This window comes from Mycteria americana, chromosome 1 (genome assembly GCF_035582795.1).
Source record: "Mycteria americana isolate JAX WOST 10 ecotype Jacksonville Zoo and Gardens chromosome 1, USCA_MyAme_1.0, whole genome shotgun sequence".
Taxonomy (NCBI): Eukaryota; Metazoa; Chordata; class Aves; order Ciconiiformes; family Ciconiidae; genus Mycteria; species Mycteria americana.
The window spans coordinates 101,081,833-101,098,884 of NC_134365.1; the positions used below are offsets into that span (position 1 = coordinate 101,081,833).

Sequence of the window (17,052 nt, forward strand, 5' to 3'; positions counted from 1 at the left end):
TTAGGAAATGTTTGCAAAGAAGATATTTCACATGTAGTCACAGAATATTCATCCCATCTTTTCTCCTGTAAATGCCTAATAGTTTGTCCCATTGTCCCAGAGAGACAGACATCTCTGGCTACTCCTTCAGCAGGAAGGTAGTGAAGTTCAGTGAGAGGCTAGAATTAAAATCCTCAGGGACATTCAGTATGTTACATAGCCTACTGGATTCCCTCTTGTGTGCATTTCAGAAGAGTGCTTGCCTTTAATCTGGAGAATGTCCTTTCAGTATCTGTTGGCTAATCACACCACTTTTATTTCAGGTGAAACTTTAACATTCTTTTCTTCAGTATCGCTTCCATTGCTGCTCTCAGCCCTGGTCTCCCACCGCTTCATCTCCTTAAAGCTCACTTGTGTTCTAAAATATCTTTTTGGAAGTTAGGTATGCAGGGCGAAGTAATAAAAAGAAGGCTTTGCAGCATCCTCTGTTTAACAAAAGGTTAACAAAACCAAAAATAGCTCCTCAAAGCTGCGGTCGATTTCAGGCCAGGTTTGCATTTTTCAAATTCTTGCTTTACCTTATTTGGCCATGCAAAATGGGATCCAGCAGTCCCTGGGGACTCGGCTGTGAGGAGATGGGGCTTTGTTAAGATGAAAGTACGTGCTTTTTACTTTGGAGACACATGGCTAAATATGGGCTGTGTTAATAACAAATGAGTGTTTTCTGGCAGAGTTACAGCTTCCCAACATCCCTCAAGTTAAAAAGGCAAGCGCGCAGCAGCCCTTCGGCATCAAACTTTGTGACTTTGACAGTGACTATATTGGAAGGTGGGGAGAGGGGAGGGATCTGCCAACGTTGACAGTGACGAAGCTTGTTTTCATTTCAGTAAGTAGTCTGGGTACAAGATAGCTAGCGCTGTCTAAAACAACAATTTAAAATGAAACCAAGCAGGGCAGAGAATGAGAGTTGAGTATTTTTTTGTGAGCTGAGACTATATGTCGTCATTTTTCTTTTTTGCTATATTTTTCCTTTTTTTTGTAGTCTTTTTCCTGTGAACAACTATTCTCCATCTGCAAAATACAAGGAGACAAACCGTAAGATGGCCAAATAATATGCATACTTTTAGGGAATAAATATTGACTTAGGATCTGATGTTGGTCAAGTGCTATAATTGACGTGTGCCTTATAAAATGTAGCTCTTGGGAAAGGAGCAGTATCAGATTAAAAAACCTCTGCTGGCTGCACAGTTTATTTACCTGTTCACAAGTGTTGTCTAAAGTATTGCCCCTCAGTGCTTTGTTAGGTATGAAACCTGTTGATGCTGGGGCCAAGGTGAAGAGCGTAAAGTGGACAGCAATGAGAAGCACAGATGTATTAAAGCATGTGTTTCATAAAGCATTAACTGTATAACCACTTCTTAAAATCTAACAACAAGGTTGGAAAATTCTTGCAGGAGCGAGGGGAGGGTATGGCCAGAGGCTGTCAGGGAGCCATCAGGCCCAGAACAGATGTAAGGAAAAAGGTGTAGGTAGTGAAACAGCTCCTACTGCTTGCTTGGGCACTGCTGATGGGACAATATAAGCTAGATCCTCCTGTTAGTTAAAGAGATTTAGCTCCTCAAAAATAATTGCAGGCCAAAATCCTTACAGATGATTTTCTGCTCACAAAATAAAAGTTTAGAAAAAACAGCAAAAGTTCAACTTCTCTATTCAGTGGGACTTCAGGTGAATCACAGAGGAAAGGCTGAGAGGGTAGGTCCCAGTGAGACTTTGATTAGGAACACATTATGTCTCAAGCTCAGTTGTTTCATGAGCTTACTATGCAGGTGATGAAAACGTGAATCTTCTAAAATGCTTTTTGGAGATGTTGAAAACAAGACAGCCACGAGAGCTTTCAGGCATGCGATGACATGGTGCATGTCAGTGCAGCTGCATCATGAACAGAAGCAGATGGGGTTCAGTTGCACCATGGCTGCCACCCCGTCTTGATATCTGTTCTTGAGAAAGTAATTTTAAACTTGCCACAGTCTCCTCGTGTGTTTATATATTACCACCTGGATTGTACAAATGTTTTGAGTAGAGCTGGTTGAAATTTTCTTGTGAGAAGAGTCTTGCAGAAAAGGATTTTGCTGAAAAATAAAAATTTCACATGAAAAAGGAAAACTCGTCCTGGACAATTACTTTGGGGTTTTCTTGCTCTCTCCATTCAAAATATTTTCCGTGAAAAGAAGAGATGGATTTTAAAGTTAAGGAGTCTTGCCTTTGGACTTCCTGTGAATATTTGTACTTTGTGGTGGGATGGAGGAGAATATTGGTTCCCAAAGTGTCGTGTGGATTATGTAATAATCCTCTGAACATGTAAGTGTTACAAAATGTCTGTTATTTTTGATGTGAATGACATTCTCGGTCTTTTTGTAAATGGTTTTGAAAGCCAGACAGCAAAGAGCTCCAAAAAAGCCAAGTGCTGGCATTCTTACTCTAATGCATTTTCATGTCCAAGGGCAACATAACTTTACTGGCCACTGATTTTTTCTTTTCTTTTTTTTCAGTGCCCAGGTTTGTACCTGAATATTTGTAGGAGTGAATGACTTTGGTTGGAGTTGCAGGTGGCTCAGGACTATCTCAAGTTATGCTCGAGGCCTCTCAGGCTCTAAACCAGGATTAGGGACTTTCTTCTGGAAGTTTTGCTGCAACTTCTCATCACAGCCGGTGATGTTTTCCCAACACTGTTGCATGGTGATGAGCTGATATTAGGAGAAGGTGACTGCTGAGGACTCATTTCACTTGTCTGTATGATGGTTATAACTTTGAAATGTGTGACCTGTTCAGGAGCCTGCTCTAGACTGAAGTCCTGAAGTTGCTGGAGAAGGGGTGAGTGAAGGACTGAGAGGTCAATATAATCAAAGTTCTCTTAAAACGGTGGTTTGTTTCACTCCCTATGGCCACGTACCCAAGGCTAGTGATTTTGACTAGTTCTTCTTCTGCATTATATCTAAAGACAAGCTATAGGATTTTGATCGGCTGTATCTTCTCATGCACTCAGACTGTCAAGAAACTATATATCTGTGCAAAGGTGGGGATGCAGCAGCCTTGAGGCATTTCACAGGGTAGGGCCTGGGTAGGAGCCAATCTATTCCTCTAGCTTGGGCAAAGTGTGCCACAGAAATGAAACTGCTCCTGCAGCCCCTGTGGGCTTTTTAGTGAGTATCAGTAACGTGGTTATCAGATTTCTGTAATACTAATGTTATCGCTGTTCATGCTGCCTCTGTTTTGACTCTGAGCACCACCCACGTTCTTAGAGCATGGAGATGGTTTGCGAGGCTTTCTCCGCGCTGGCTGGCTGTGCCCACGTACCGAGGTACGTTGGGACAAGGCTGGGATTCATGCCTGAAATGCCTGGTGCATACCGACAAACCCACTCCCACTGCCCGTCTGTTTGGAGGAGGCACAGGCAGACCAAAGGGCCCTCGTGGCCTCTGATAAGTTACTTACTGGTGGCTTAAATGTTTATGGGGTGGAATGTGCCTCCCATTCAGCATCTGACCTGTGCTGAGAAGCTGTCTTTGTCGTCATGTTTCATGGGTGAATGGTTTAAAGTGTCTGTGCAAAGTCAAAAGTTGTTTGAATGATGTGTTATCAGTGCTCCTTTATAACACTGAGGCTGCTTTACTGTCTGTTTTAAAATTTTAATAAGCACAGTGCATTGGAGCTGGGCACATAAGGTGGGCTTATTGGGCATAAGGGTTCCTATGAAGCAGCCATGTAGCCCCCTCAAAACGCGTATTTTGTGTGTATAATTGCACTGCTGCTAATTACAAGGTAGTCATTGTTTATAACCTCAGCTACCCTTCTGGCTTCCTCTTGGAAGGACGGGCACGGCTCCATCTCCCTGAGGCAACCGGAGGCAATGTGCCGTGGCTGATGGTGGCTGGCCACACCAGCCAAAGCATGACACTTGAGAGGGGAATATCTGAGTGGGACCCAACACTTGCTCTTCAGATAGTCCTAACTGAGAGTAGGACAGGGAGGAACAGCCCTTTATGTGGAAGGGGAGGCTTGCAGGATGAGGAGGAGACTGAGAGAATGGGCTCTTGCTCAACATACCAAAAAAAAAAAAAAATTATTCTGTAGTAAAGTAGAATATGAACTCCAAGCAGAATAGTTAATTTGAAACAACTCCATGGATAAATGAGTGGTAGATTCTTGAATCGGGGAATAGGTTTTTTCAGGAAATGAGAAGAAAGAAGGGAAGCATGCTTTTCCTTTAGAAACAATAATGCGGGATTTGGATTATCAGATAGCAGCTGTATGGATGCAGACACAATAGCTGTCTGCCAAGACCATGCAGACAGCTTAAGGACGAAATTGCAACGCTCCCAGCAAACAGCGGTATCTGCTGTGGGAGGCATCCCTGATGGCCATGGATGAGGCCCTTCCCAAGTAGAAGGTTTCTCCAGCATTACAGCTCAATGTGCTTGGGAAAGTTTTGAAGAAAAGGTTTTCTGTAGGATAGAGAATGCAGTTTTATCAAAATTAAAACACTTCCTATGGAATTGTGGATCTTGAAAAAAATTATTTGGCAAAAATTGGAGTGATTAGTTTCCTCTATTTGACTTTAGCTGAATAAAATCAGAATATCTCATTTTGAAATGAAACGTCTATACTCAATCATGTTTTGGGAAAGTGGTATGTTTCATTTGGTTTGTTAGAGAGTAAACTTAACCCAAACTGTATTTGGTATTTTAAGATGCATTTGAAAGTGAAGAAAGGATGTTCAAGACAATGTTTCCCTTGACTGAAATCAGAAATTTGCATCTAAAAGAGATTTTTATTGGTCTTAACTTAGAATTGGGACTTTTTCAGCCTTTCATTCTTGTTAAGACTGAATTATTCTTAAACATCATGATGGTTTCATCATGATCATCAGAAACATGATCATCAGAAACTGATTCTTGACTGGCTTATCTACAATAAAGTATTTAATTCAAATATCTACCTGACTACTAAGAGCCTTCAGGACACTAGTCTTTTAATTATTTCATTTAGGCTGCTAACCTCTAAACTTTAAACAGCATCCCCCTCTCCAGTCACAGGGTTTCGCCAAGAGCGTATCGTACGATGTGGGAAGAAGGAACAGGCGGAGGAGACATAACCAGCCCAACGTCACCCAGCACATCCGAGCTTGACTTGGTTTAGCCTTCCAGGAAGAAAAAAAAAAATGGTGCAGCACTGGTAAGCTGTGCAGGATCAAAATCCCCGTCTGTGTTAGTGATCACAGAGGGGCAGATGGGGGTGGCTTTTTGTCAGTGTGGCTGTACTAATGCTTGGGTGTCCTGGGCCCCTCCTCTGCCATTGCTAGCCGGTAGATCGACCTGCTCTGCAATGCCTTTTAGGGCTGATTGATAGGGTAGGCACAAAAGAGGGGAAGAGGGAAGGTGGCGGCTGTAAACACTGAAACACCACCTGCGGGAGACCCTGCAGGTCCGTGACTACCTTCTCTGCTCTTCTGTGAAAAATGACATTTGGAACAGGTTGATAGTTATGTTATCGTTATTGCAGGGCACCTGCGTACAGACCTCATGCTGCAGCTCCTGCTGGGTGGAACTGTTATTTTGGGCTTTGTGCACATCTTGCTGCTGAAAGCAGAGGGAGCAGCAACCTTAATGGAGAGCAGAGCCTCTTCCAGAGCTGAACCTCAGGGGAGCAATGCAAGCATCTGCTAGAGGTGTTGCTGGGGAAGAGGGACGAGTGTGAATAGGACTCTCCTTAGTAGCTTCCTGCAATATAAGGGAACATACTTAAAAATTGTCACGTTCACGCACACCTCTTTGTCTACTTGATATGCTCGTTGTCCTCAGAAACGTAGGAAGGATAACAAGAAAGCTGGTCTTCTCTTAAGCTGTAGTGGCCCAGGAGGATACCATGGTCGGATGGAAAAAACCATGAGATGAAAAGATTCAAAGTATGTTTTAGGGGAAATGAAGTGAGAGACAAAGCAGGAGTGGAAATGAGAAATCCCTGACTGGCATACCTTGCTTTAGAAGGAGTCAGTGGAGCTCCCCTCCCTGGCAGCAGGGCCACCGGCCTCCAGCAGGCTGGAAAATGATTATGGACTGAGCGTTAAGCAAAACACAGGGCCTGGGAAAGGGCACGTTCTTTGCTGGGGTTTGAGAGCTATTTCCCTCTGTCTATTCTTGTCTTGCATAAATATTCTAAACTGGCACCAGTCTGTAGCCAGTTGCAGCCAATGTTGCGTATTTTAAATGTGACTTAGAATGGCTTAGATCTGAAATTTAGGTTTAATTTTAAAATGGGAGGGATGGCTTATAAGCCTTCATGTAAAAGGAAATGTTTTAGTACATGGTTATTTTTAAACGTGTTTTGGCATTGCAAAGTGATGAGAATCAAGCACTGATTCTCACGTTGTACCTAGAAATAGGAAAGGCTGTATGGAAGAGTCAAATAACACTGAAATTTAAAAGGCTAAACTAGCAGCAAAAAGAGAGTTAACACAAGTAAAAATATAACACGACTTCTAAGGATGAAGAGCTGTTTCATCAGACCTGCTACTGTGTCTGTGTGTCTTTTTCGGCCTGAAAACTCTTTGCACCTCTTGTCCAACTCTGGTTAAGTGTGATAGAAGGAAGAAGGTACTCAACGTAATTAAATTTTGCCACGGTTTATGAAAGCCAATGAAATGGTGGAGAAAAGCCATTGCTGTTCCCCAGAGAGAGCTTAGAAGTGATTGCAAGCTGTCACAGGCACCAGAGAATCCAGGGGAGCCCTCGTGAACACCTCCGCTCCAGAGAAAGCCAGGAGGTTGCTATCACCCCCTCAGGCTTCATCAGCCCCCGCTGCCTCGGGAACGGCTTCTAGTATAGCTAAGAGACCCCTGTGTAGTGAGAGAGGAGCACAGGCAGTGTTTGAAGAGATGTGGAGATGCCAGCAGGCTTTGTAAAAAGCAATTTAAAAAATTAAATAGAAGTCATAAAAAGCAAATAAAAAGAAGCAATTAGAAAGCAAGCAGCTATGTGTGCAGTCAGAGTCTGTCGCTCTCCCTGCCTGCCTCCCGTGCGTCTGTGGCTGGTCGCTCCGCACTTGCCACCGCCGCTTTGTCACCCCACTGGTCAGGGGACAGAGAACTTCCACCTTTGTACTGGGGGTAGGCTCTACTCTTTTAGCGTATTTATGGAAAATATTTGTAGTGGGATGGTCACACAATGATGTGCTGAGCAGAGCCCTGTTTGTTGGAGAATGGAGATGGTAGAGTGTGGCAATGGTGATGGGCACTGTCCCCTCCATGCAAGCCCTAAGGTAATACATACCCAAACTGCTACGAACACAGAGCTAAGATTGCTCCGTTGTCTGAGCTCCTATCAGCAACATGGCAGGGGGGAAAAATTGTGCCTCTAGCAACAAATGTGAAGTCAAGATGTGCAAATTCCCGCCCTGGGGATTGTTGCATCAGGATATGAAGCAGTTATTAAATTGCAGAGAACCTGCTGGACTCTCCACTGCTTGCTGCCTGCAATTACTGACACATGTTATTAAGTTAATGAATATTATTAATAGTAATTCTGTGGCCCATCTTCTGGGGAAGAGGATAGATTTAAGAATACCTCTGTCTTTAAAGTTCTTTAAACGTGTAAAAAATGGAAAGGAGGGAGGGAAAGAGAATGTGTACTTTATAAGGTTGCATTTCACAGACGCAAACTGTAACGCATTTCTGCACACTTTTCCTAGTACTGCTTACCCAGTACTAGATGGTGGAGTTGTTCACTGGACCTGCTAAGGAGAGGTGCAATTTAGAGGTCCTGCATAACTTGACCCTCAAGCGTCTCATTGCGGTGCTCGGTTTCAGAGCACTCATTTCTTCTTGCCACGGGGCTTGGCCGTGGTTGCTTTCAGGTGGCATGCGTGACCGCAGATTTTCAGTGGGAGAGGGCAACTCTTTGGGAGGGGTGAAAAATAACTCCTGCAAGCTTGTGGTGGTTTGTGTGGAGCAGGCTCAGTGTCGGATGATGAGCCTGGTGTGCTGGTACTTAGTCTTCCTTATGGCTGATCTAAGTCTCATCTTTGTGCTTACAGGGAAGAAACCTGCTCCAAAGTGTCCTCCAAAGTAGCCTGTGTGAGGGTGGGATGTGACTGGGATGTGAGTGCTGGGACAATGCTCAACAAGAGTGAACTTAAAGTATCCCACACCATGGTGGCTGAGTTACGAAATGGCGTAAAGCCTGTTCTTTAGCAAGCAGAGCTTGCGTATTCCTGATGATGGCCAAAATAGGAATATTTTGCTGTGGCAGGAAATCCTGCTAAAGCAGCAGTACGGTGTAAATGGCAGCTCTGCTGCTGACAGTTTTCGCTGTGGAAAAGCTGTGCTCTCTTAAAAGATTCTCATAAAGACCAAGTTACTGCTTTATGGTTCGTTTCCTGTACTGTGGAAGTGATGTGCTAGCCATATTATTTTATGGAGTAATATGTAATGGTGTTAAATTTTTGGCTTTAGCAAAATAGTAAGATTTAGGAAACACTGAAGTTTATAAGTAAAGGAAAAAATCACAGGGAACTGCAGTAGGCAGCTTTTAAATCTCTTTGAAACTGTACTGTTCTAAAAGTTTTCATTATGACAAGGTGCCTCTCTTGATTTCCAGCTTTAAATGCCTTTTGAAGGCAAAGATAATTGTTTTTCATGCAAATCAAATGACCATGCTTGCTTTGGTCTTCAAAGTGAAAGATCCGCTGACCAGTGTTAATGAGAAATGGTGCTATTAGAGTCAACAAGGAATAGTTTCTGCAATGCCATGCTTGACTGTAGAAGAGAATAGTACAACTGTGAGCAGTAAAACAGAATTTTGCTGTAAAAGGGTTTAATTTAGTAGTTTTGGAAATCCAGATTTTGAGTTTCTCTGAGATTCAGGTGACGGAATTTTTTTTGTGTGTGTCAAATAATAATTTTAGATCCAGGCCTCTTCGATCTCTGGTTTCATCATGCTATTGTATTCCCTTGGAAATTAATGGGAAATAAAAGGGAGCATGTGCAGACCGTGTTGATCATTGACACTATTAGCTGATGTTTTTCAAATTAAGCTGCACTGTATTTTTGGCACTGTTCCTTTCCTGTTCTTTTTGGATCTTGGCTTTGTTCAGACTGGTTGGACCCTAAGCCTTTATACTTACGGGTGCAATTCTTCTTTCACTCTGCCTTCTGCAGGGCGCAGCAAGCAAAAATGTGGTTTTGTTCCACACAAACACCAGACATAGCCTGGCCACGTGTGTGTGAAGAGGAGCAGGATCTGGCATGCAAAGGAGCGGTGGCTGCCTGTGAGGCTGGCTTGTTCCTCGTGAGCACTGTGGGCGGGCATGTCCTTGGTCTGCAGTTAGTATGGGCTTTGTCAGCCAAAATTCCTTGAACTGGGGAAAAAAAAAAGGAGTTTTTGTTTGATGCAGCAGCAAATCAAACCTCTCTGGTCCTCTTGAAGAATGGTGATTACGATGAGGATGGTGAGACACATGAACAGGTTGCCCAGAGAAGTTGTGGGTGCCTCATCATTGGAAGTGTTCAAGATCAGGTTGGACGGGGCTTTGAGCAACCTGATCTAGTGAAAGATGTCCCTGCCCATGGCAGGGACGTTGACTTAGATGATCTTCAAAGGACCCTTCCAACCCAAACCATTCTAGGATTCTGTAAGAACATCTTAGGGCCTGTTCTTCAAGGGGTGGTGGAAATAGCTGAGCAATGGCTAACCTGATTTGCCTCAGAGAGGGCCCAGGGACAGATATTAGGAGATCAGCTTTTGGAAGAGAGGGCAAAAGGTGGCTGCATCTTCAGAGAGGGAACATGGGACACTTGTCACTCTTCCTCTTCCACTTGGTAAATCTGTGCTTGCTGAAGATGTTTTAATCTGCCTGTATTCTGCCAGTCCTCTGCTGAGGGAAGAATTTTGACTGTCCCTTTTCAACACCAGAGTAGTTTACATCAGTCTTTAAAACACAATAAAGCCAGCATGAATGTGTCCTTTATTAATCAAACCTTCTAAGTAAACTTTGGTATTGTCTTGCTTGGTAACTCTAGGGAAATACGATATAATAAAACAGTGGACCACAAAAGTGCTCTTCAAGCAGTAGTCAGCGGATCATCATCCAAATGAAGGAATGCACCAGAGAGGCCTGAAGTCAGTCAGTTATGGAACAGTGATTCATGATTAAATATATTTCATAATGGAAAATTCGGGCTAGGGGGTGGGGCTCAGAAGTTTTAGGCAACAAGCTTCTGGTTCAAAATAACTGAGAGAAACTGGAAAAATTATTTGAAAATAGATTGTAGGGAAGACAAATGTGAATTTCTGCATTGTAACAAGCAATAATTGGTCAGTTGGTTACAAAGTGGGAAACAAATGGATAGGTTGCAGTTCTGCAGAAAAAGATCCAAAAATGAGAGTGACTGAGACAATATACTATGTGGAATAACTGACTTTTTCACTAAGGTTAGACAGACAGAGGTGACAGGACGTGCAAAGGGATTCTACTCCACATGGAGATAATAGTAGTAATTCCTTGGCAAGACCAACTGGAGGGGCTTGAAAGGAATAAGAAGACCAGGGCCCTACACCATGAAGAGAAAGACATGGGGTTGTGTAATTTAGGGAAGGTAAGGCTGAAAGAAATCAAAGTTTTCAAATAAATGAATTGTTTGCAAAGACAAAAGCAATAATCTGTTCTCTGGTCCACGGTGGCTAGAACAGGCATTAAGATGATTTTGCTGAGAGTAACAGTAGTTGGGATAGGCAACCTGCAGAATCTCTGTTCAAACCATGTAGATCACGTCTGTCGGGGACGGCGTGGTGCAGCTGATCCTGCCCGGGGGCATGGCGATGTGGCGTGAACTCATGAGGTCACATGCAGTCTTGTGCTTCTGCGATGAAATGAGGGGGTGGGTGGGGGGAACCCTTAACTTGTGGTGATTCAACATTTTAGCCAGCGCTTTCTTCTGCCTTTCTTCAACCCTATGCTTCCAATTCCTGAACTCAGACTCCTCTTCTTTGGTCTGCCTGCTCGTTGACATAAATTATGCAGCAAGTCCTTTCAGGCAGGGGCTGTGTTTACCTGCCTATTTATCTGGCATCAGTGGGACTCCAGTTTTGACTGGAGCTTCAAGCGTAAACAATAACCATTGTCAGAGTAGATTCTTCAGAGCAGAGCAATCTGAAGTCATTTGGTTATGAAAGGCTCCCCAGAGCATGAGTCCTTGCTGTGACCTAGAAATGTTGGCGTGAAAATTGATTACATGGTAGGATTTATGTGGCAAACTTGCAGTTCTCCCTTGTGCAGGCAGCACGCAGTGTCGCAGAGATGACGCCTATTGTGTGAAATGTATATGCAGCCTTCTTAAAGGGAGCACAAACTCTAGCCATGGGAAAGAGGGCTGAAGGAGCCTGTTTGTCAGGAGAAGGGGCAATGAAGCTGGAGAGAGAGCCTTTGGAGTTTCTGAAGTGAGATGACATGAACAGTAACTGCTGGGGAGGGAGGGAGGGAGATATAGGGGCCAAAAATGCAGGGTATGAAGCAGAGTGACTGCCTTCGGACACGTTCTCCAAAGGGACGGCAGTTCTGTTGCTTGAGTGCTGATTAGACAAAGCACTGAAGAATACACAGCTGTTTGAAACGGGCCAAAAGCTCTTTTCCTCTTCAATTTCGCTGCTCTGCTGCTGTGTGCCTCTGATGAATGTTCCTGCCAAATCCTGCTTTCTTTTTGGTTGGTGGGGAGAAACCGGGCATAATTATTCATACCATCTGCCCTGTTTCAGACAGCTTTGCTGCTGTTACTGCTGCAGCCTGGCAGCAGTTGAAGGTACAGCATCTCTTGAATGGGGATTCAGGCCCTGGAAACCGCGGTTATATGTTCCCCATCAAAATTGTGGGAATTGTTGAGAAGGTTCCCAGCTGTTTTACCTAGTTGGGTGTCTTGGACCTGTTAAGGACAGCCACTTGGGCAGACACGCTGGGGGGCACTATGAAAAAATTCTTAAAACAAAATTTTGGATTTCTCTAAAGATAGTTTTAAAATGCAAAATTTGTGCTTCAAAAAAAAGAGGGGGGGAAAAAAAGCCAACCAAAACTCCCCAAACGGCTAAAGGTCTTAATGGGGACTGTGTTAAGTCTTAATCTGAAATGATAAATCTGCCCCAAACACTAAATGCAAGAGAACAGGTCTGAAGATGATCAAAGCTACTTGTCCAGTGCATTTTAACTAGCACAGCAAGGGAATTTCCTAGCAAGTCATTATTAGTATGTGAAAGTGCAACGTGTTAAATATCTACAAAGTATGCTCAGCTCAGAGCAATGAAACTGTTGTCTAATTTCTGCTCTGGACAAGTTTCAAAAATACAGAGCTAGCGAAATAAAGCAGCAAGAAGATGATGTGTGTGTCCAGCATCCATGTCTCCAGCCATGGCAAATTCTCAATTCTTGAGACTACAGCAAAGAAACCACTAACAGAGCTATGAACTTGTGTGATAGTTTCATATGCAGTGAGACACAGTTTCTTTCCTAATCCATATGATGATCGGTTTAAACCATGAAGTGTGAAATGTGATTACCCTTGTCCAGTGTTTGAATTAGGGGGCTGTAAGGAAAGGCTCATTGCTCTGGCTTGCGTGAGGGAGGGGAAAACAGGCACAAAGACCAAGAGCTGCTTCTGCATATGTCGCTGAGGCAGGGCAGAAATAGAGTCCTCTTCCATTTACTTGCTGAGGTTTAAGTATGATGAAATAGAAGCGTTAAAATTCTCTCAGGAGGGGTTTAATATGGATCTTCGGTATGGACAACAGCTGCTACGGAGGACAAATGAATGACCTGTTAGTGTTTCCCCACAAATTGGAAATCAGTTCTTGGGGAAAAACAAGACACTTGGAAATGAACATTTAGTAGTGCCAGGCTTTGTGCAGATCATAACCACTTATGTCATAGATATGTTCATAGTCTTATCTTAGCTTTACCTGAACATCTGTTAGTTGGCACAAAAGTCAGAGTGCAGCTGCCTATGAATTAACCTGCATTTGCAGATTATTTTTTTTCCCCTGGTAACCTCATCCATTTTGAGTGGGCCTGCTGGTTATATTAGGAGAGAAGTTGACGGGAACCTTTGTTTCATTTTTCAACAGTTGACAAGATACTGTGTCTGCTTTGGCACAGTTGTGACACTGCTGTATTTGAGTAGGAGCAGTGATGTGGAAAGACTACCACTCCTGTCTGCTGCAGAAAAGAATTGGGGATGCCTTATGGTATTGCTTTGAACTGACAAATAGGTGTCAGTTTTGCCCAAAAAAGTGTTTCACACCATGTCTAAATGAAACATACAGGTGTGCCTACAGAAGTACAGAAAATAGTACTGACAGGAGGCTTCAGTTTGCAGTGCACTGACTTGGAGCCCCTTTCCCTACCCTGCCCTGAAAGGTTTCTAGTGATAATTAATAGAAAACCTGGTGCGCTTTGCTGTTGATCTAACACTGGTACTTTTCACACCACGAGGCTGGGAAATTCACTTTGGGGTTGGATAACCTTTCTTTTGAGTCTGTGCTGCCATTTGAGCTGTTAGCTTCAAGGAGAAGCCATGGTATTCACTGAACTGTGTATGTCAGGCTAGAACGTGTAAATGAACAGCTGGAAGCTAGTGGTGGTTGTCATTGAAATACCAAGGGAAATTTCCTGTTGCTTCTTCACTTGCTTTTCTTTTCTAGACTGAATTTCCACAGTTATCTACCCAGTTATGGTAGCTTTCTAGAGTCAGAAGAGTCGCTGCCCTGTTCTGGAAGCAGCTGTGTGAAATTTTTTATTTTAACAGTGTGGTTTCATCTCAGTGCACCGGAATCCTGCGATTGCCTTTAGTGAGACAAATCCCATAAATACCAATATTCATAGCTCTGTTTGCTGTGATTGACTGCTTGCAATCACTTGATTCTGCTTGCAGTTGCTTGGGCTTGGACATGTTATAATATTCATGAGATATCGATGGTCTGTATCAAAGGAAAAAATCCATTTTGCTAGCCAAGCCTGGAAGCTAGACTTAGAAATCCACACAGTACAAAAAAAATCTCAGCTTTAGTTTGGTGGGCTGCTAATAATGTGGTTGGTCTATCTGAGGACAGAATGGTGTTCTCCACCTGCCTATAAAATGCTACACAACAAATACATAAGAGTAGTAAGGATTAATAGTCTTTACTCTTACTTTTTCTCAGAGACTTTCCACAGGCCTTTGAAAGCAAACTGATTTTTATCTTTTTCAATATTCACTTCACAGAAGCTATTGTGTAGACTATTGGCAAGCTACCTACAAAGAGATTCCATTCTGGTTGCATGTCGCCCTTTTCCATGATGTTATTGACATATTAATATCTTTTCAAGCATAAGTCTGTGCACTGAGATGTTTCAGGGCTTTTTGTTCCCCAGGCTGCTGTGTCCTTCAGGAAATTCTGGAGGGATGCTGGAGAGCTGTCGTCATGCTGGGCGAGTCTCACCGCTGAGCACAGGGATTCTCGCTCATGAGCCGAAGCCTCTGACCTGCCTCCCTGACCCCATTCAGTGGCTTTGCTGCTCAAAAAGAAAAGGCAGTGGAGGAAACGGGGTGGCTTCATGCTGGAAGCCAGGAGGGGTGGAGAGATCCCTGTGCTTGGCCCACTGTGGATTCGGCTGGGGTTCTGGGGTGCCTTTAGCAAGCCCCCTATTTGGCAGCAACAGCTTTTTTCATTCATGCCCTGTCCTAGGCTTGAACTGCCAGCATGTAACTGCAAGGCTGTGGATCCCATGCCAGTTAGGCAGTATTTAAAAGGTCCATTATTTATTATAAAATAAGCAAGTGCAGATAGGAAAGACATAGCTTGAGCTATGAATCATGTCTGACTCACATTAAAGGTTACAAGTCCAATTCTACTTTCATCTGTATCAAGTGCTGTTCTGCTATTGGTGCTAATACATGCAAAAACAGGCGTTAGTACAAGAAAGCTTCTAATATGAAGTATTCATCTTATCTTGTTTCAGACTAGGTATTTCAAGTGTGTCATCACTTGTATTTAACAGTTGTCAAAACAGTTGAATACGGCAGAGGGGTTGTTTCTCATCAGCAAACTTTGCAGCCTGCCTGACTTCAGATAATAAATCCCTTCATAGCATAAAATGTTTTCCTATGGAGAAACCAGTTATTAACTTTTGCCTTCGTCAAAGTTTTAGTAATATGCTGCATACAGGAGATATCTGTGGTTTGGATAGGAGAGAGACGAGAAGAAATGTAGCAATTTATATTTACATATTAGGCAATATGTCTGGATGATGGGGGATGTGATAGAATTAATTACGTAGAGCTGCAGTGACAGCTAAAAAATGGAGCATACAAATATGGATGTATCTTTTGACTGTCGCTAGTGCTGGCCACCACAAATAATAGTGACTGTGAAGTTGGCCCTGCCTGGTTCATTATTTCGAATTAACTCTAATTTCCTCCAGATGTATGTGACATTAGTAATTTTTGTGTGCTATCTATAGGTTGCTTAATATTTTTTGGATTATTTGCTATTCTTACTCTGGGCTTGGTTTAGTAATCCTGACGATGCTATTTCTATTCTTCCCCTATATGACTGAAACACACTGGAGAGAGCATTAGGGGAGGAAAGGAAATGCACTTGGGCATTCTAAATTTCATAATCTTGTTAATATTGATCAATGTTTTAGGTGCCACAAATACTTGGCAGTCTCCAAATATTTGCAAGCAATTAATATTCTGGTCTGGTAAATGAACACAAACTAAGCTATGGGTTAATTTTTTTTAAAGTTGTGCTTTATTTTTAGCTTTCTTTTCTGCTCCCGTGCTACTGTATTTGATGAAATTGCCACTAGCCACCGGGGTCTGTGTTTGTTGCAGGGTACCATTTACCACAGGAAGTTAAAAGCCTTTGGGTTCATGGGGCAGGGAGCTCTCCTACGCGTTGCTGTACAGCACTTCGCTGTAGTGGTCCTCGCCATAAGCAAGGCCGTGCTCGCAATTGCTTCGCTGGCTTCTTTTTTTAGTTTGTGTGTTTGTGTTGGGGTTTTTTAATTTCTATTCCATTTCTTGTTTGCTATTACACGAACTCAGCTTAGTGCAAGAAATGCATTTTTTGGCATTGGCAGTCGCTCTTACGGTCCTCGTGCTTACCGGCTGGTGCACAAAGCACAGGAAGCTCCTGACCAGTGCCTCCAGGCAGCTCTCACGCCTAGCATCAGCAAGCACCACCTTCCCACGTAAATCCTTTATCTTCCTGCTAGAACTCCCTCTGCCCTCCACCATCTCCTAATTTTTCATCGCTGATGCTAGATCTTCACTTAGAAGCACGGTTCCCAAAGTTAGTTTACACCAGTATTGCCACTGGTAACAGCAGCAGCTGGCAGCAGCTCTGGGCTCTGCGCTTTGTGCGTGAGCAGAAAGAGACGGCTGTCAGTTTGGGCAGTGTTTCAGTAACACGTGAAATATCTGGCATGCAACTTGTCTGGGAAACCCTGATTAAGACCATTCGCGTTCTGGTCACCTGTGGTCAGTTGCAGAAAGTTGAGGAGATGTCATGGACCTACGCCTAGAGCCTCAGCTGTGAGCTCTCACTCTTGGTGCCAGAGCTCAAAATACTCTCTGCTTTTCTTGAATCCTTGAAAAAAATTAAGAAACAAGTGACATCTGTCTTGCACATCCCTTCTTGGCATGCAAGTAACGGATCTAATGACTACCAAAGGAGACTTTAAGAGTGGAAGAGGCAACAGAGAGGCACAGGCTCAAAACTTTGCAAGAATTTTAACTGTGTAGCTTCTTGGCATGTTTGTTTCATTTGCTTTTAAAATTCAGGGTTAATTATTTGAACTACAAGCTAAGCAGGATATATAATTATATAAGTCTCTTTGTAACCTTTGGAAATCAAAACTGTTTTGCTGTTAGGTCCTGCTAACCTGGGGAGGAAAATATAGCTATTCTGATCTGAGGAGGAAAATACAGCTTTATAATATCAGGCAATAAAATGAAACTTTACCCTAGCTGAGACCTCCTTGGATAGTTGTACA

General features: G+C 43.2%; 1 protein-coding gene across 8 annotated transcripts in view; it reads left to right on the forward strand.

Moving 5' to 3' along the window:
- Window positions 1–711: 711 nt before the first annotated feature.
- The window catches only part of PHLDB2 (pleckstrin homology like domain family B member 2), a 111,480-nt gene continuing 95,139 nt past the window's right edge, over window positions 712–17,052 (forward strand). For 6 of the 8 annotated variants that reach the window (XM_075515118.1, XM_075515174.1, XM_075515192.1 and 3 more), the window contains exons 1-3: window positions 712–865; window positions 2,529–2,850; window positions 5,067–5,211. The gene's annotated coding sequence lies outside the window, so the exon portion shown is untranslated. Of the gene's footprint in view, window positions 866–2,528; window positions 2,851–5,051; window positions 5,212–17,052 lie in introns of those variants that run through there. The other 2 variants (XM_075515169.1, XM_075515126.1) reach the window with 2 other exon arrangements.